The sequence below is a fragment of the Propithecus coquereli genome, unplaced genomic scaffold, assembly GCF_000956105.1.
Source record: "Propithecus coquereli isolate 6110/MARCELLA unplaced genomic scaffold, Pcoq_1.0 Scaffold526, whole genome shotgun sequence".
In the NCBI taxonomy this organism is placed as follows: Eukaryota; Metazoa; Chordata; class Mammalia; order Primates; family Indriidae; genus Propithecus; species Propithecus coquereli.
Genome location: NW_012151130.1, coordinates 735,396 through 749,461, shown reverse-complemented (window position 1 = coordinate 749,461; position 14,066 = coordinate 735,396). Strand labels below are relative to the sequence as shown.

Here is a 14,066-nt window from a genome sequence, read left to right as displayed (position 1 = left end):
GTCTCAAGGGTGGTTCAGTCCAAGATGGAAAAATATTTAAATATATTCAAATACAAGTTTCATGTTATTTAGTAAATGAAATAAACTAAGAAAAAACCTGACTTCCCCGAATATTAATATTTCCTTTATGAGGTCCTACATTTTCACTATAATTTTCTCTTTGGGAAAGGTGTTAACTTGCTAAGGTATTTCCTACATGTTTTAATACATTGAATTGTTAGGATTTATTAGCACCATCTAACTCAAGATTAATTTATAATTCTTAATGGTCAACAAACGTGAGCAGTATGGGAGATGAAATAGAGAAAATTAGAATGACAGAGTACTCTGGGAAGACTAGCTTTATCTGAATTGTTCCAGGATGCAGGGGAAAGAACACCAGAGGGCACTAAGTGTTTGCACATGACCATGAAGATGGGCATTTCTAGGGAGTAAGTCTAATGAAGAGTTTGCCATCTTCACTGGATAGTGTAGACCAGGCCCTGGAAAAATGCTATAATGTGAAAATAGTCATAAACATTAAATAGGTAATATGTTTAAATGTATATATATACTTACGATTAAATTTATAAAGTCTAATAAGTGACAGGTGTTGAGCTGAGCTTAACATATTTGGGGATGGAGATTTTGGAAACCATTTTAGATCATATGTGGTTTCACTTTTTACTTCATTAGAATTAGAAGATTTTAAAGTAGAATAGAGGGGAAAACACAGTTTCTTTTTGTATATGGTTCTGAAGATCAGTATCAGGTTCTGGCAAAGTTATGACTTAGTAGATAGAGGTCATCTATAGAGAAGGTGTGTAGTTAGTACTTACTGGGCAAATTGAAGGTATTTGTTGTTTTTGATCTTCACAAAAACAAATTATTTTCTGGTATCAAGTCTTTCTGATTCATAGTATCTTAAATAATATTTCGGGGGAGTTATTTATTGCATATGATGTCAATATATGAATAAAATTTTAGTGAATTAAAATTATATATTATCAGACTATCTCTTATTTTAAGAATCATTATAATTCATGTAGGATATGTGGATTGGTTTGTTTCTAGAAAATCTGTAAATTACTTAATTGATGTTACTTATACTATGAACTTAAAGGTGTCTTTTGTCACTGTCAATTCTCTGATTTTGAAAATGTTAGATATGCTTTAAATAATTTTGTAGACAGTGTCTAACTTAAATGTTGCACAAAATGATAGTACAGAGAATATATGTAAGTCTTTTTTTTTCATTTTAATAGAATTAGGGAGTACAAGTTGAAGTATGGTATATGTATATATTGTGTAGTGGTGAAGTCTGGGCTTTTGTACCTGTTGCCCTTATAGTGTACATTGTACCCGATAGGTAATTTTTGATCCCTTACTCCCTCCCAACCTCCCCACTTTAGAATCTCCAATGTCAATTATACCACTCTGTGTGTCCTTATGTGGCCATAGTTTACCTTCCACTTACAAGTGAGAAGCAGCAGCAGTTATTTTTCTATTCCTGAGTTACTTCACTTAGGATAATGGCTTCCATTTCTATCCAAGTTGCTGCAGAAGACATTTGTAAACTGTCTCCATGGTATATATACACCACATTTTCTTAATCCACTCAATGGTTGATGGGCACTTAGGTTGATTCCATATCTTTGCAATTGTGAGTTGTGCTATGATAAATATATGAATGAGTGTAGGTATCTTTTTGATATAATGGTTTCTTTTCCTTTGGGTAGATGGCTCAGTAGTGGGATTATAGGATTGAATGGCAGATCTTTTAGTTCTTTGAGGAATCTCCATAGAGGTTGTACTAATTTACATTCCCATCAACAGTGTATATAAGTATTCCTTTTTTACCACATCCAAGCTAACATCCATTGTTTTTGACTTTTTAGTAACAGCCATTCTAATTGGATTAAGATGGTATCGCAATGTGGTTTTAATTTGCATTTCTCTGATGATTAGTGATGTTGAGCATTTTTTCATATGTTTGCTGTCCATTTGTATATTTTCTTTTGAAAAATGCCTGTTCATGTCATTTGCCCAGTTTTTAGGGGGATTGTTTGTTTTTTTTGTTACCGAGTTGGTTGTGTTGCTTGTAAATTCTAGGTATTATAGGTTTGTCAGATGCATAGTTCACAAATGATTTCTCCCATTCTGTAGGTTGTCTATTAACTCTTTTGTTTATTTCTTTTGCTGTGCGGAAGCTTTTTGGTTTAATTAAGTCCCATTTGTCTATTTTTATTTTTGTTGCATTTGCTTTTGGGGTCTTAGTCATAATTTCTTTGCCTAGGCCAGTGTCTGGATGAGTTTTTCCTAGGTTTTCTTCTAGGATTTTTATGGTTTTTTGATCTTCCATTTAAGTCTTTAATCCATCTTGAGTTAATTTTCATATATGATGAGAGATAAGGATCCAGTTTCATTTTTTCTGCATATGACTCTCCGATTTTCCCAGCACCATTTATTGAATAATGTGTCCTTTCCCCAATGTGTGTTTTTATTTGCTTTCTCAAAGATCAATTGGTCGTAGCTATACGATTTTAATTCTGGGTTCTCTATTCTGTTCCACTGATCTATGGGTCTACTTTTATGCCAGTACCATGCTGTTTTGGTTGCTATAGACTTGCTGTATTTTTCGAAGTCAGGTAATGTGATGCCTCCAGTTTTGTTCTTTTTTGCTTAGGATTGCTTTGGCTATTCGAGCTCTTTTTTGGGTCCATATGAATTTTAGAGTTGTTGTTTCTAATTCTGTGAAAAATGATGTTGGTATTTTGATAGGCAAATTTTCATATTTGTCATATATATGGCTTTTATTATTTTTAGCTATATTTCTTCTATGCTGAATTTTTTTTTAAGGTTTTTATCATGAAGGGATATTGGATGTTATCAAATGCTTTTTCTGCATCTTTTGAGATGATCTTATGGTTTTTGTTTTTAATTTTGTTTTTGTGGTGAATCACATTAATTGACTTGAGTACGTTGAACCATCCTTGCATCCATGGGATAAAACCAACTTGATTGTGGTGAATTGCCCTCTTTTTTTTTTTGAGACAGAGTCTCACTCTGTTGCCTGGGCTAGAGTGCCGTGGCATCAGCCTAGCTCACAGCAACCTCAAACTCCTGGGCTCGAGCAATCCTCCTGCTTCAGCCTCCCAAGTAGCTGGGACTACAGGCATGCACAACCATGCCTGGCTAATTTTTTCTATTTTTAGTTGTTTGGCTAATTTCTTTCTATTTATAGTAGAGACGGGGTCTTGCTCTTGCTCAGGCTGGTCTTGAACTCCTGAGCTCAAACAATACTCCCGCCTCGGCCTCCCCGAGTGCTAGGATTACAGGCATGAGCCACCACGCCTGGCCTGAATTGCCCTCTTGATATGCAGTAGGATTCAGTTTGCTAATATTTTATTGAGGATTTTTGCATCTATGTTCATCAGAGATGTTGGTCTGTAGTTTTCTTTTTTTGTTGCATCCTTTTCTGGCTTTGGTATCAGGGTGATACTGGCTTCCTAGGATGATTTAGGGAGAATTCCTTCCTTCTTGATCTTTTGGAAGAGTTTCAGTAGGATTGGCACCAGTTCTTTGTATGTCTGATAGAATTTGACTGTGAATCTATCTGTGCCTGGTCTGCTTTTTGTTGAGAGATGTTTTTATTACTGATTTAATCTCGCTACTCATTATTAGTCTATTCTGGAGTTCTGTTAATATTTCTTCCTGGTTCAATCTCAGGAGGTTGTATGTTTTTGAGAATGCATCCATTTCCTCTAGGTTTTCTAGTTTGTGAGGGTATGGTTGTTAATAGTAGTCTCTGATGATCTTTAATATTTCTGTGATATCAGTTGTAATAGCTCCTTTTTCATTTCTGATTCTGTCTATTTGGATCTTCTCTCTTCTTGGTTAGTCTTGCTAGTGGTTTATTAATTTTGTTTACCTTTTCAAAGAAATAACTTTTCGTTTCATTGATCCTATGTATTTTTTTTTTTGTCTCTATTTCATTTAGTTCTGCTCTGATCTTTGTTATTTCTTTTCTTTTGCTCACTTTAGGTTTGGTTCTTAATTTCCTAGTTCCTCGAGGTGTAATATTAGGTTAATTTGTGACATTTCTGTTTTTTTGTTCTTATCTTCTTTCTTTTCTTCTCTTTCTTTTTGAGATAGGGTCTCTCTCTGATTGTCCAGGTGCATGTTATTTAATTTTCGTGTATTTGTATAGTTTCTGAAGTTCCTCTTTGTATTGATTTCTAGCTTTATTGCCCCGTGGTCTGAGAAGATACTTGATATGATTTTGATTTTGTTAAGACTTGTTTTGTGGCCTAACGTGTAGTCTATCTTGGAGAATGGCCCCTGTGCTAATGAAAAGGATATATATTCTATAGTTGTTAGGTGGAGTGTTCTGTGAATATCTATTAAGTCCATTTGGTCTAAAGTCCAATTTAAGTCCAGTGTTTTGTTGTTGATTTCCTGTCTCAATGATCTGTCTAGTGCTGTGAGTGGGCATTGAAGTTTCCCACTATTATTGTGTTGCTGTCTATCTCTTTCTTTAGATCTAGTAATATTTATTTTGTGATCTGGGTGTTCCAATGTTGGGTGCATATATATTTGTGATTTTTATATCCTCTTGTTGAATTGATCCCTTTATATAATGACCTTCTTTGTCTTCGTTTATAGTTTTTGATTTAAAGTCTGTTTTGTCTGATATAAGTATAGCTACTCCTGATTCCTTTTGGTTTCTGTTTCCATGGAATATCTTTTTCCACTCCTTTATTTTCAGTCTATATGTGTCTTTATGGGTAAGGTGAGTTTTTTGTAAATAGCATATGGTTGGATCATGCTTTTTTAATCCATTCTGCCAATCTGTATCTTTTAAGTGAAGCATTTAATTCATTTACATTCAAGATTAAAATTGATATGTGAGGCCTTGTTTTTGTCATATTGTTAATTGTTTTCTAGTTGTTTTATACATTTTTTTCTCTGTCTTTTTGTCTTTGTGGTTTGCTGAACTTCAGTTATATTGCCATTTAATTCCTTTCTCTTTTTCCTTTGTGTGGTTTGTTTATTAGACCTTTGAGTTTTATGTTTTTGTGTGTTTTCGTGATGGTGAATATCGATCTTTCATTTCCATGTTTAAGACATCATTGAGCATTTCCTGTAGGGCTGATCTCATAGTGACAAGTCCTCTCTGTGGTTTGCTTGTCTGGGGAAGACTTTATTTCTCCGTCATTGATAAAGCTTATTCTGGGAGGATATAAAATTCTTGGCGGCCAGTTTTTTTTTTTTTTCTTTCTTTCAGCACTTTGAAAATACCATCCCATTCTCTTCTGTCCTGTATGGTTTCTGCTGAGAAGTCCGCTATTAGTCTAATGGGATTTACTTTATAGATGATGAGACATTTTTCTATTGCTAATTTTAAAATTCTTTCTTTCACTTCAACTTTAGTTCTTCTGATTATACTATGCCATGATGAAGTCCTTTTTGTGAAATATTTGCCTGGGGATCTTTGGGCTTCCTGTATCTGAATGTCTTACTCTCTTACTAGTCCTGGGGAGTTTTCATCAATTATTTCCTTAAATAGGTTTTCTAAACTTTTTGATCTGTTTTCCCTTTTGGGAATACTGATAATTTGTAAGTTTGTTTGCTTTATGTAGTCCCAGACATCTCAAAGGCTTTGCTCATTCATTTTTCCTTAGTTTTGTCTGACTAGATTATTTCAAAAGACCTGTCTTCAAGTTCTGAAATTCTTTCTTCTGCTTGGTCTAATTTATTCTTGAAGTGTTCAAATGTATTTTATATTTCATTCAATGAACTTTTCAGCTCTAGAATTTCTGTATTTTTTTTTCTGATATCTATCTCCTTGGTAAATTTCTCATTCATATCCTGAATTGATTTTCTTATTTCTTTGTATTGGTTTTCAGATTTTTCTTGCATTTCATTGAGCTTCTTTAGGAATATGTATTTGGAATTCTTTATCTGGCATTGCGAGGAATTCTTTTTGATTGAGATCCATTGGTAGACATTGTTGTTGTCCTCTGGTGGTGTCATATTTCCTTGTTTTTTTCTTGTTTCCTGTGTTCTTCTGTTGACATCTGTGCATCAGATATAGCAGTTGCTTGATCCAATTTTTTGAAATTGCTTTAGAAAGGAAGAATTTTTCCCGAAGATGTATATGTGTTGTTGGTAGAGTAGGACATTTTGGCTTTGATTTTGGGTGCCTGAGGGTAGTGTGATCTTTGTATGACTTCTTAGGCAGTATATAGTATCAATGGTATCTGTGATTTCATTGGTGGCTTAGGGTACAGTTATTAGTTGAGGCTGTGATGAAGGTTGCCGGGGATTTTGAACACCAGCTGAGCCGGTCTTTGTGCCCCAGTGGTGGCAGCAGTGGGCTGAGTATGCCTGATTTTAGGCCCCAGAAACAGCTTATTCTGGCACCGGTATTAGTGTGTCTTGGGTGGCTAATTCTTGGGCCTTCAGGTGGCTTGCTTAGAAGCTAGTAGTTGGAGCAGAGGGCTGGGTATGTGGGCAGGTTCTTAGGCCCCTGAGGAGATGGTGTGATGTGGGAGGTGGCAGTAGCCGTAGTGGAGTCACCTATTAGGACTCAAGAGGTTCATGTTGGTGATCCTGGTAGCTGCAGTGGATTGGGCGGGCCAGTCCTCAGTCCTATGGCTGCCCTCAATAGGATGGTAGGTGTTGTCCTAAGTGTGCTGACAAGAGCTTTGTTTTCTCTGTCCCTTCCTGGCTGGGTGGTGGCTACAGCCAGGTCACCTTGAACTTGGCCTGAGGGTGGGGCACAGCCTAGCATTTAAACTTTCAGAATGGCTTGACTGTGGGCTTGCAATCAAAGAGTGTGAGGGCCCCTTTCAGGCAATCAGGATGGGCAAGAAACTGTGGGGAGTGAGATTGGCTTACATCTTAGTCTCATCGCACCCATAGCGGATGGGTGGGAACTGTGCTAGGTGTTGGTAGGACAGCTTGTGCTCCCCATCCTTCCTCAGTTGGGTAGGGCTACAGCTGCCTTGTGCAAACTCAGCTCATGGGCGGGGTGCAGCTCAACTTTAAACTCCCAAAATGGTGCCTTGGGCCTGTGACCAGAGAAGATGCGGTCTTTCCCAGGCAGGCCATGTTGGCAGGAAAGTGAGGAGTGCAGTTCGCTTGAAACTCGGTCTCACGGAATCTGTTGCAGGATGGTGAGTATTCTAGATGTGTGTCAGAAAACCTAGTTTCCCTGTCCCTTTTCAACTGGGTGGAGGCTGCAGGTGTGTCAGCCCAAACTCAGCTTGAGGATACTGTGCAATCCGGTGTTAAATTCTCAGAACGGTACTTTGGGCCTGGGGCGAGAGAGGCTGTTGCTGCACCCAGACAGGCAGTGTGCATGCAAGACTGTGGAAAATGCTGTCTGCTGATGTGTGAAGTCTCAACAGCAGCAGCACACACCAGGGTGATGGGGACCTTCCCATGAGTATGTGGGAGCACCTGGGCTCATCTGTCCCTCCTCGGTCCTGTGTAGTGGCTGCAGCATGCCTGCAGTTCCCCAGTATCCAGGCTCTCACAGTGGCACCCAGCTCAAGCTGCTCTAGGCTCAGTTGCCTGTGGGGATTCCATGTGGGTTCCCTTTCTGGAGGAATGTCTCTGTGCAATCTCCCAGCAGCTCCCTATGTTAGACCTGAGACCTGCATGGGTCAGGAGGTTCTCTTGGAGGCAAGATTGTAAAAACTTGTTTTGGAGCATGAAGCCCTGGGGACTTCTCTCTTATTATTTCCCCGTGTACAGGAGCTTTTCCTGGCTCTTTGTCAGTCCCTGGCTGGGCAAGTTGCCCCTGAACCCTCTCCCTACCCACTTTTGGTGCTTCCCAGGTGAATCCTAGTGTTCTCTCCTAGACAATCTATTCCAAATGTGAGACTCTGCTTACTATTCTGGTTCTTCTCCGTGGAGGAGGCACACACTACCTGTGTGTAGTTGGCCATCTCGATCCTATCTCCTAAATCATTTTGAAGTCAGCACTAGAATATTACACTCTTAAGAAAATAGGTCCAGGCCGGGCGCGGTGGCTCACGCCTGTAATCCTAGCACTCTGGGAGGCTGAGGTGGGTGGATTGCTCAAGGTCAGGAGTTCAAGACCAGCCTGAGCAAGAGTGAGACCCCGTCTCTACTAAAAAATAGAAAGAAATGATCTGGACAACTAAAAATATATATATATATAAAAAATTAGCCGGGCATGGTGGCGCATGCCTGTAGTCCCAGCTACTCGGGAGGCGAGGCAGGAGGATCGCTTGAGCCCAGGAGTTTGAGGTTGCTGTGAGCTAGCCTGACGCCTTGGCACTCTAGCCCAGGCAACAGAGTAAGACCCTGTCTCAAAAAAAAGAAAAATAGATCCAGTTATCAAGCTTTGTATTCTTACTAGCTTCAGCTTGAGGTAGCTTTCCAAGGTAATCGTGAAGAAGTCAGCAGTGACTTTTAGAACTTCAATTTCTTTCTTTTTTTTCTTGAGGAAGAAGCAGTTGCTTGGAGTTAGTTGATAAGTATTTGAAAAGCTATTTTTAAAATTTTATTATAATGAATGGTCATTGAAGAAAATATAGAAAAACACAAAGAAGAAAATAAAAATTACCTATAATCTCAACAGCCAGAGATAAACACTACTGGCGTTTTGGAGTTTAAGTTCTAGTCATTTATATGCTTAAATACATGTACTATAGTTAATATGAATGGAGTCATAGCACATGACTTGCAAAATGAGATTTTTGTTTTCTTTCTTTCTTTTTGTTTTTTGAGACAGAGTCTTGCTCTGTCACCCTGGCTGGAGTTCAGTGGCGTCATCATAGCTCACTGCAACCTCAAACTCCTGGGCTCAAGTGATCCTCCTGCCTCAGCCTCACCAGTAGCTGTAACTACAGGCCCATGCTACCACACCCAGCCAGATTTTTTATATATTTAAAAGTAAATTCTGCTTTGCCGAGCTGATTAGACATTATCAAAATCGAAAACATGTCCTTTAAAACTTTTGTATCTTTTAAAAGTGGTATTGGTTACTTTTACCAAGTTTACAGTCCTTCTTATCATAGTAATTTTTAAAAATACATTTCTTTTATTTAAAAAACTTAAAAACATTATTATGGATACATAATAGTTATACATATTTGTAGGGCACATGTGATGTTTTGACACAAACATATAATGTGTAATGATCAAATCAGGGTAATTGGGGTATCCATCACCTCAAGCATTTATCACTGCTTTGTGTTAGGAACATTCCAGTTCCATTAGCTATTTTGAAATCTACAATAAATTATTGTCAACTATAGCTACCCTATTGTGCCTATCCTTTCTGCCTCCTCCCACTCCTCTACCCTTCCCAGCCTCTGTTAACTGTCATTGTACTCTCTATCTCCGTGAGTTCAGTTGTTTTTTAGCTCCCATCTGTGAGTAAGATCATACAATATTTGTCTTTCTGTGCTTGGCTTATTCCACTTAACATAATGTCCTTCAGTTCCACCCATGTTGTAAGTGACAGGATTTCATTCTTTTTTATGGCTGAATAATATTCCATCATGTGTATATACTGTATTTTCTTTGTCCATTCATCTGTTGATGGAGACTTAGGTTGTAAAAATACATTTCTTTACTTTCCTCAACTACAGTTTACATTAAGACATTTATTAAAAGAAGTTTTTTGTTTTGCTTAAAAAAGAATAAAAAATAACTTGTTTTAAGTGTTTCACGGAGGCTTAGAACAGATTTGAGAAGATCATGAGATTAGTTTTTGTGTATCTTACGTTTGAGCTGTCTTGGAAACAGCCTTGAGGAGACATGTATCCTGAAGCTCAGAGGTGAGGTCGTGCCTGGAGGGAGAAAACGTGTGTCACCAGAGTATTGGTGGTGATGGAAGCAATGAGCATGGGTCAGATTGTCAGATTGTCAGGGAGAGGAGAGAGCTGTGGAGGAAATGGAGAGAACTGCAGGTGAAGGATAGAGTTAGGAGGGCCACAGAGGAAGACTGAGGCATGGAAGCTGAGCGAAGAGAGTGTTTCAGGGAGGGAACAACAACAGAACTGTTGCTGCCTACGAGTCATATAGCCAGATGGACCAACTTTTGTCCACGTGATTTAGTGATGTGGAAGTTACGTCCCTTGATTGGATGGAGGGCAAGCCACGTTGAATAATCAGGAGCGAGAAGGGGGTTAGTAAATGGAGAGGGCAATATGGGTAATACTTCTGAGAAGTTTGGCTGCGAAGTGAGGGGAGAGATTGGGCAGTGGGTGGAAGAAAATGAGTTAAATGAAGGTTCTTTTTAAGTAGGAGAAACTAGAGAACTTTAATTTAAAAAATGCCATCAATAAGTAAAATGTTAAATTCAAATATTGGCATTTTTTTTTCCTTCATAATGATTCAAATAATTAGATAGCTTTTGTTTTAGATTTGTACTTTCACATATATGCAGTATTATAAAAGGTCGTCACATTGTATTTTAAAGTTGATAGCAAAAAATTTGTTTTTTCTTACCCAGCTACTGCCCACCAAACATGATTCCCAAGGGCAAACACTTTTGACTCTCTTAGCAGTTTCTCCTGATGTTTACTAACATTTTTCTAAATTATATGTATGAAATATATGTAAAACATATATATTATGTAAATAAAAATAAATAAATAAACTGGGCCGGATGTGGTGGCTCACTCCTGTAATCCTAGCACTCTGGAAGGCTGAGGAGGTGGGAGGATCACTTGAGGCCAGGAGTTTGAGACCAGCCTGAGTAAGAGTGAGACCCCATCTTGTCTCTACAAAAAATAGGAAAAATAGCCAGACATGGTGGCGTATGCCTATAGTCCCAGCTACTTGGGAGGCTAAGACAGAGGATCGTTTGAGCCCAGAAGTTTGAGGAGTTTTATGTTGCAGTGAGCTATGATGAAGCCACTGCATTCTAGCTGCGGCAACAGAGCAAGACTGTCTCCAAAAAACAGAAACAGAAAAAAATCTCTCACACACACACATAAACTGCTATATCTTAATTTGGTTTTGGATATATGTTGACTTTCTATTATGTAGCTTCATTTTTAGTGTTTTTATTGTGATTCTGTAAATCATTTGCTCCTAATAAATGATATACATATTTCCTTTCATGTACTTTTTTGTTTTTGTTCTAGCATTAATAATGCTTATTTTTTCTTTTCATTTCCTTTGAACATCTGACCAGATCTTTATGCCATAAGTAACTCTGTAAATACCTTTCAAGACAGGTTTCTACATTGTCAAAGCTCATTAATTTATCAGTACCATTTTTTTTTCTTCTTGAGACTTCCCTCCTGGATTTAAGTTTCTTCTCCTTTCTGAACTGGTTGTTCTTTGTTATGCTAACACTTCTCTTTACCATCATTTTGGGAATTTATTTTTCTTCCCTCCTGTGTTAGATCCCATTTCCTGGGTCTTAGGTCTTCCTCTTTCTTGGTATTGTACCTCCTTTTGGTGGTGCACATCCTTTTATAAACACACTTTTTAGTGTTTTCAACCTTTCTGAAAAGGTACGTAAGAGGCTGGTCTCAAACTCCTGACCTCAAGTGATCCTCCCGCCTCCTCAGCCTTCCAGAGTGCTAGGATTGCAGGACTGAGCCACCACACTCAGCCCAGTTTATGAAATAAAATACTTCTCACAATGTATACTTTTGGATAGAGTAAGCAGCAGATCTTTTTACTTAATTGTTTTGATTGCTTGTATTTATGCCACGATGTTACCTTTTTGCATTTGTACAGTGTACGTTGAATATTATTAACTCAGTGTTTAAAAATGCTGGTTTTAGTTTCAACTTTGCTATGGGTAAAGGGAGGTAGAGACCTTTTTATTGGTGCCAGGCATTGTGCTACATACTGTATGTATGTTGTCTCATTTGATTTCCCCAGATCCTTGAGGGGTTTAATTATATCCATTTGGGAAATACGAAATGAGGCTTAGAGAGGGTAAGAACACAGGCTTGAATCCTGGCTGTAAGCCTCTGGGCTTCAATTTTCTTCACTGTGAAGAAGGAATAATAGTGATGAAAATAACAATCAGCTGATAATCTCTAACTTCACAGATGGAGTAGAAGCAATCAGAAAAGAATGTCCACAATTTTTCCCTCCTTTTTTTTTCTGAGACAGAGTCTCACTCTGTCATCTGGGCTAGAGTGCATCATAGTTCACTGCAACCTCAAACTCCTCAAGCAATCTTCCTGCCTCAGCCCCTTGAGTAGCTGGGACTACGGGTGCATACCACCATGCCCAGCTAATTTTTTTATTAATGCTTTTTGTAGAGGTGGCATCTTACTATGTTGCCCAAGCTGGTCTCAAACTCTTGACATCAAGTGCTCCTCCTGCCTCTGCCTACCAAAGTGCTAGGATTACACACAATTTCCCTTTGACAGATCTGTCTGACTTGCACCTTCCAAATAACTACTTTCTCCTCCATTCTAAACTATTCTTGCTTCTTTCTAAGGCCCACCTCTTTAATTGTGAATGGGCTCTCATTGTGTCCTCTATTCACCTTCTCCTCTCCTGCATCCTTTTTTCTGTCTACAGCAAACAAATAATATACTGTGTCTGCTATTTAAACAGACAAATCACTCACCTTGACCCCATCTGCATTTCTTTCTTTTTTTTTTTTTTTGGAGACAGAGTCTCACTGTGTTGCCCGGGCTAGAGTGCCGACAGCAACCTCAAACTCCTGGGCTCAAGCGATCCTTCTGCCTCAGCCTTCCGAGTAGCTGGGACTACAGGCATGTGCCACCATGTCCGGCTAATTTTTTCTATGTATTTTTAGTTGTCCGATTAATTTCTTTGTATTTTTAGTAGAGACGGGGTCTTGCTCTTGCTCAGGCTGGTTTCGAACTCCTGAGCTCAAACAATCCGCCTGCCTCTGCCTCCCAGAGAGCTAGGATTATAGGCGTGAGCCACCGCGCCCGGCCGGCATCTGCATTTCTTTAAGCAAAATTTTTCTAAGTGGTTGTTTATATGTATTCCCTGCTTCTACTTCTACTTCTCTTCTACTTCTCTTCTCTTCTCTTCTCTTCTCTTCTCTTCTCTTCTCTTCTCTTCTCTTCTCTTCTCTTCTCTTCTCTTCCTCAAGCTTATCAGATTTCCATCTCTACTTTTACTCTAAAATTGTCATATTGAGGTCATCATTATTGGTTTACTTGTTGCTCAGTTCTGTGGTCAGTCCTCATTTTACTCAGCCTCTTAGCAGCATTGGACACAGTCCTATTTCTCTCTGAAGCACTTTCTTCATTTTACTTCCTATACCCCACACACTTCTGAGTTCTCTCCTGTTTCACTGACTGCTCCTTCCGAGTTTCCTTTACTGAATCCTCCTTTCCTCAGCCTCTAAATGTTGGGGTGATCCATCAGTCTTTCTTCCTTCCACTAATATCTTTTTTATCTACTCTTATTCTTCAGATGATCTCATCCAGTCTCAAGGTTTAGTATTATCCCAATTGTATATCTCTTGCCCCAGACATTCTCCTGAACTCCAGACTTGTACATCGCCCTTCTTACTGGATATCTCCACCTGGATGTCTCCTGAACTCTCCATTCCCATCCCAAATCTGTTCCTCTCTTTCACCACCTTTGTAAACAGTACCATCCGTCATCCAGTTTCAAAGGCATGGAATCATCCTTTCTCTTAAGTTCCACATCTAGTTCATCATTAATTCTGTCAGCATTACTCTCAAAATGTCTAGTGAATCTGACCTTTTTCCACATCTCTACTAATCACCCTAGTCCCGCTCACTATCTTTTCTTGCCCAGACCCTTACAATAACCCCCAAACTGATCTCTTTGCTTCTACCCTCTGCTCCAACTTTCATCCCCCTCAGTGGTATGTTGGAACCAACTTGTACTGGCTTATGGGAGCTGACCATGTGCATGTCTTCCCAAGTTCATGTTCAGTGACATCATGCTGTTAGCTTGAAATCAGCCGTGATAGTAGTTTTTACACCATAGAAATCAGCAAACACTACAAATCAACCCCACTGTCCCCTGCCCCCGAACCAGTTGTTAAACATTTGCCAGCTCACCACTGTCCACTCCTGTCCCCCTAGATATTCTGCCCAGAGAAACAGATTAGTCCT

At 38.8% G+C, this 14,066-nt stretch overlaps 1 protein-coding gene across 1 annotated transcript in view; it reads left to right on the top strand.

The window, feature by feature from the left end:
- Positions 1–14,066, top strand: part of HELZ (helicase with zinc finger) — a 185,126-nt gene that overhangs the window by 113,423 nt on the left and 57,637 nt on the right. The gene's annotated exons all lie outside the window — the stretch shown is intronic.